The following is a 6,060-nucleotide window of genomic DNA, read 5'->3' as shown; positions in this document are numbered from 1 at the left end:
GAGAAATAGCATATAAATTACCTTGAGTAAATCATGATGGCTGAAGCAGAAAGGGCGAAACAGAGTTGCAATAGTTGAGGTTTTAAAAAAACATCCTCAAGATCATAGGGCAAAGGAAATTGTACCCCTATAGAGCTGTGCTGCCTGATACAGTGCCTGCAGCCACATGTGCTTAATTAATAAATTTAAATTAATTAATATTAAATTAAGGTTTTAGGCTCTCAGGCACACTAGTCACATTTCAAGAACCTTTAGCCACACTGGCTGGTGTTTAGAGTATAGAATGTTTCCATCATCACATAAAGTTCTATTGGACAACATTGCTGTCTACAGTGGAAGTGTACATAGTTTGTTAAAAGTCATTTTGATTTTTCTTTTGCCTTGGAAGACGAAGAATGATTTTTTTAAATGTAAATATTTATTCGTAGTTGCCGATACCACTAGGAAAACAGTGCTACATTTCAGTTTTGCTAAACTTTGTTTTTCTAAAAAAGATGGATACCTGAGCCAATGAGAGAGATAAAGCCTCGTTTCACTGGCAGCACCCGTGGTGATATCAGTGCAGGGATGAGCAAGACCTGACAAGGGCCCGTGGTGAGAAGGAACTGAGGCTGAGGCATAGTCGAAGGTGGGTGAGCATCTGTGTATCCTGATTGTGGCTTTGAGACGTGGCCCTTTTCCTCTCACCGTGCTCAATACCTACTTCAGAAATGGACCGAAGTCACATGTGGTGTAAGAATGGTTCCTCCTATCACATCTAGCGCTGGGCTCTGAGAAGTCTGGGGCTCCGAGTGTCTCCAATTTTGAGATACAGATTGGAAGATGAGGCTGATGAGAGATAAGTGACACTACTTCTGTGTCTATTCACTAAAACCTGCATTAAGTGAGCTTCTGCTTTCTGCCACTGGGTTTTGGATGCTTAATTCAAGGTAAATGGGATAGTTAGGGAGAGGATAAGTTGTTTCCATTTTAGGGGTAGTTAATCCTTTCCATGGGCTTGGAAATACAGAACACAACTTAGTCATTGTCACAACACTTTGTGATATACCCACTTAATCAGCATCCAGATCAAGAAACAGAATATTGCCAGCATCCCCAAAGCCCCCTGTGTGTTTCCTTCTAGTTATAACCACTGCTCTGGTTTTGCCTATTTTAAAATTTTGTATAGAAAGTATACACTCTTTTACATCTGATTTCTTTCACACAATACCATGTTAACTAATGGTTTTTATTACACACATTTTAAAATTATTTAGCTGTGTCACATGCATATAGGAAAATACAAAATGCATATGTAAATTTAAAATGATAAAACTATGACTAAAATGATAAAAACTCATGTTTCCCCCACAAGTTTATGAAATGCATTTTTACCAGGATACTAGTGATTCTCTGTGAGCCCTTCTTTCACTGCCACCTTCCTTCTGCAAACAGAATGGCAACAAACCTAGCTGTGTAAGGCAGGGGTAATATTAGCATTGTAGATAAAGAGTCCCCAGAGAAGATTTGCTGAACAGAATGCCTCTGTCTTGCTTCACCTCACTTAAGGTTTACGAGAGCTCATTCCGGGGAGTCAGTGGAAAAGGATGCAGTGAATTCTGGGAAACCTAGGGTTTTCCAGTTAGGGCATGTGGCAGGGCTGTGCATGGGCTGGGAAGGAGCTGCCTGTCAGAAATGTATCCAAGTTGTGAGCTGGTCAGTGTTCAGAGTCTCTTTCACCAGGTCCTACCTCCCTTGATCAAGAGTAGGAAAGAACAGAATACATCTGTGGAGCAAAATGAGTGTCTTCAGTTGAAGGCAGCAAGGGAGGGAGGATCAAGTGGAAACTTCTTCAGTGCATGGTTAAGACAAGCCAAGTTCAGTTAATATTCTAAACTGGCCAACTCCAGTCTCTACTCCATCTCTGCAGATTGTTCTCCAGCTAAATATTCAGAGGGTCCCTGACTTAAAATAGTTCGACTTACGATTTTTTTTACTTCAAGATAATGCAAAAGCTATATGCATTCATTAGAAACCATACTTTGAATTTTGATCCTTCCTGGGGCTGGTGGTATTGAGGTGTAATACTGTCTCATGATGCTGGGTTGTGGCAGTGAGCAACAGATTCATCAGCCACCCCATCATGAGGATAATCAATCCATACTCTATAGTGGACTGTGTTGCCAGAGTTTTTTGGATATTGTGTCTAAGCATGTTTCAGGTAGTCTAGGCCAAGCCCTGATCAATAAGCTAGGTGTAGTAAGTGCATTTTCGGCTTCACGATATTTTCAACTTATGATGGATTTATCAGGGCCATCCCTGTTTATCAGGACAGAACCCCATCGTAAAGTGAGGAACACTTGTATAAGAATTGGCCGTGGGGGGTCTTGTAAGAACAGCCTTGAGCATGTTGAGTTGCAATGCCCCTCTCTCCCTGCTCTGTCTTGCTTTTTCTTCCAGGTAAGACTGTTAATGGCGTTGTAAATAAATCATAGATATTTCTTGAGGGAAGACAAGAAAGAGAGATAGGAAATGTTCACTGCTCACAGAAAACCACCTGAGTGAAGCCCCGTGTTCAGAAGCCCTGGTTCACATGGGGATGGCAGCACATCAAGGCCATGAGTGGGTGGGAATGCCAGGCTCGGTGGGCGAGTGACGCCCAGAACTAACCTGAGTTTACTGTGGACTCTGCTTGCTTCCTCTGCAGCTGAACAAATAAAGGTAGAATATAATGGATTTCTTTATTTCCCCTCCTTCTCAATAACAAAACTGATTTTTAAAGCCAAACTTGGGGTTTAAGGCCAAGGCAGAAGCATCCCTTTGTTTCCTTCTTGTTTGCCTTTAGTCCAAAATACCATTACCAATCCAGAGTAAGAGATGTGAACACAGAGCCCAAAGCTCTTAGAGAATTAGTTCTGTTCATATGGAGAACTCTGAAAAGCACCATTCATTTCTAGCAGCACAGCAGCAGAGTCAATGCGAGGAGGAAAAGCTTGGCTCCTCCACTTGGAATGTGTATCTAAGCTTGTTTTCCAATTCAGAGCCACAAATGTACTGGGGCCAAAGTGTTTCAGCAAGGTAAACACCTGTCCTGGGCCCTTGGAAAGGCTCCCGAACTCATCCCAGGCTAAAGCAGCAGCAGCCAAAGGAAGGAGGGTTTTTTGTTTGTTTGTTTGTTTGTTTTTGAAGTAGTTTGAAAGCAGTTTATTTCTCATATAACATTAGGAAAGTGTAAAATAAAATATACAAGTTTCTAGTTTTAGTTGGAGGGTGTTGGTTTACTGTGGCATTTGCAAAAATATGTTTTATGGAACTGGGGAAGGATGCTAAAAGGTAGAAGGGATTTTTGTAGTTAAATTTACTTACTAACAAGCTCACAATAAGTTAATCTCTAACTTTCTGTTTGCTGTGATATTGAATTAACTAGGACATTCCAATCCTCAGCTATGGTAGTTAGTTGTCTATTTATTGTTTTTCTTTGGTCAAATGTGAAAATAGGTCAAATTCAGTTTTCTCATTAATATCAAAGCATTATGTCTTGGATGCTAGTTTTATTTCCAGGGGAAAATATGCACTTTACACCACACGAGGGCAGCAGCATTACATTTTTAATCATGCCTCTTGTGAAGCTTAGTCCTGGGTCTAAAAGCATAAGTACAGCATAACAATTACATGTCTTTCTCCAAAAAACATTTATTGGTTCTGAAGGCGTTTTATGAGTAAAGTTATTTTTAAAGTACCTGTGATTATGGTTTGTTACAAATGAGACCATTTTTAAAGAAAAGTGCAATAATTTTAGTGAGTGAATTGGAAGTGAATTTTTCAAAAGTGTTTAAATTTCATTTTTAAAGATTACACCATTAAAATTCGACACATATACCTTTTCAATAATATTAAAGAGTATTAACGAAAACAAATATATTTGACAATGGATAAAACTTGTCATGGTTTAGGTGTCTGTGTTTTTTTAAACTAAATATACTTAAAATAAGAAAACCAGTAATTTACCATGAATAATTCCAATTTAATGTAAAATATAATTAATTTTTTTTTTGCTGATGAATCTACATTTTCTTCATTTTTAAGCTGCAATAAAATTTCAGTAATTCTTTTTAGCCACCAGGTGGTGCTGCCTATTTAAACAATGAAGTAGATACCGTGTTTCCCTGAAAATAAGACACAGCCGGACAATCAGCTCTAATGCATCTTTTGGAGCAAAAATTTAATATAAGACCCAGACTGGGTATAATAAACTATAATATAATATGATGTAATATAATACTGGGTCTTATATAAGACTGGGTCTTTAATATAATATACTATAACACCAGGTCTTATATTAATTTTTGCTCCAAAAAACACATTAGAGCTGATGGTCTGGCTAGGTCTTATTTTGGGGGAAACAGTAGAAAAGAGAAAATTGAAGATCTGAGAAAGATCTGAGAAATACCATAGATGTCCAACACATATTTATATAGTCACCAGTATAGACTGAGTTTAATTTTTGTGAGGGAGGCTATTGAGAAAATATGCTAGAAAACTCCAGTGGAGGAAAATGTACTGTCTGAAGCAGATACTTCACAGAACTACATGAAATTCATGAAATTGATTTAATGGTGAAACTTAAACATGGATGCTGACCTTTTCACAAAAATACAAGAATCTGTTCTAACGAAATCTCACCTCATGGAAGCTACTTATTTTTACCCATGAAATTGTTCCTTTTGTTTCTCAGGCAATGAAAAACAATTGCATTTCATTACCTTTCACATTAGTAAAAGCAAAAAGAAAAACGTTTCCTAATTTAGCAAAAAGTGGAAAAAGCAAATCACATTTAACCTGCATCATGTATAGATGCTGAAGTAATTATATGTGTAGAGAAGCCAAATTCCATCTATATTCACTCTTCACCAAAAATAGTTTCACTTAAATTTGGAAGATAAATAACGTGATTGTAGGTATCCTGCCATTGCATAAATGAATTTGAAATGTGTGACCATTTCCTTAAAAAAATGTATTTTACAATGATAACTTTTAATATAACTGATCAAATCATAGCAGCATGATGAAATTGGACAAGTATGAATACGGTTCTGTTTATCATGCATTGTAGTCAAGCTACACATAGGAAAAGGAACAACTAACACTTATCAAGTTCCATAGAGATTCTAGGGATTTTTCTGTTGTTTTTTTTTTCCCACTTAATTCTCAAAATATTGATTTGAGGTATTATTTCCATTCTCAGCTTTGCAAAGAGAACTAGTATTTGAATTCAGTTTTGACCTTAAAAACAATATTATTTCTTGCAATGTTGATAAAATCAAGGAGGAGACAGGAGTGCCACCTAAGCCCCCTCCCATGTCTTTATTTTACAAAATTATTTTTAAAAATGTTTTATGTTTCATTTATACTGGAGATACAATACCATATTAGTTTCAGGTGTACAGCATAGTGGTTAGACGTTTATTATGATTTATGAAGTTATTCCCCAGATAAGCCTAGTACCCACTTGGCACCATTTATAGTTATCATAATGTTATTAACTATATTCCCTATGCTGTACTTTACATCTCCATGACTATTTTATATCTGTAAATTTGTATTTCTTAATCCCTTCACCTTTTGCACCCAGCCCCTGCAACTTCGCTCTCATCTGGCAACCATCAAAATGTTCTCTGTATCTATGAGCTTGTTTCAGTTTTGTTTCTTTATTTTGTTCTTTAGATTCCATATATTAGTGAAATCATATTGCATCTGTCTTTCTCTGTCTGATACTTCATTCAGCACAATACTCTTTCATGCTTGCCATTGCAGATGGCAGGAAGCCATTCCCTTACATGGCCGAGCAACATTTCATTATATATATGTACCACCTCCTCTTTACCCAGTCTTCCGTCAACGGACACCCAGGCTGCCTCCACATCTTGGCCATTGTAAACAATGATGCAATGAACATACGGATGCACAGGTTCCCTCACAGTAGGATTTTGGGTTTCTTTGGATAAATACCCAGAAGAAGGATTACTGAGTCCTTTTTTGTCTCTTGCTATAGCCTTTGTTTTAAAGTCTATTTTGTTTGGT

Source organism: Rhinolophus sinicus, linkage group LG12 (assembly GCF_036562045.2).
Source record: "Rhinolophus sinicus isolate RSC01 linkage group LG12, ASM3656204v1, whole genome shotgun sequence".
NCBI classification, from domain to species: Eukaryota; Metazoa; Chordata; class Mammalia; order Chiroptera; family Rhinolophidae; genus Rhinolophus; species Rhinolophus sinicus.
Note: the sequence above shows the minus strand (reverse complement) of the source record.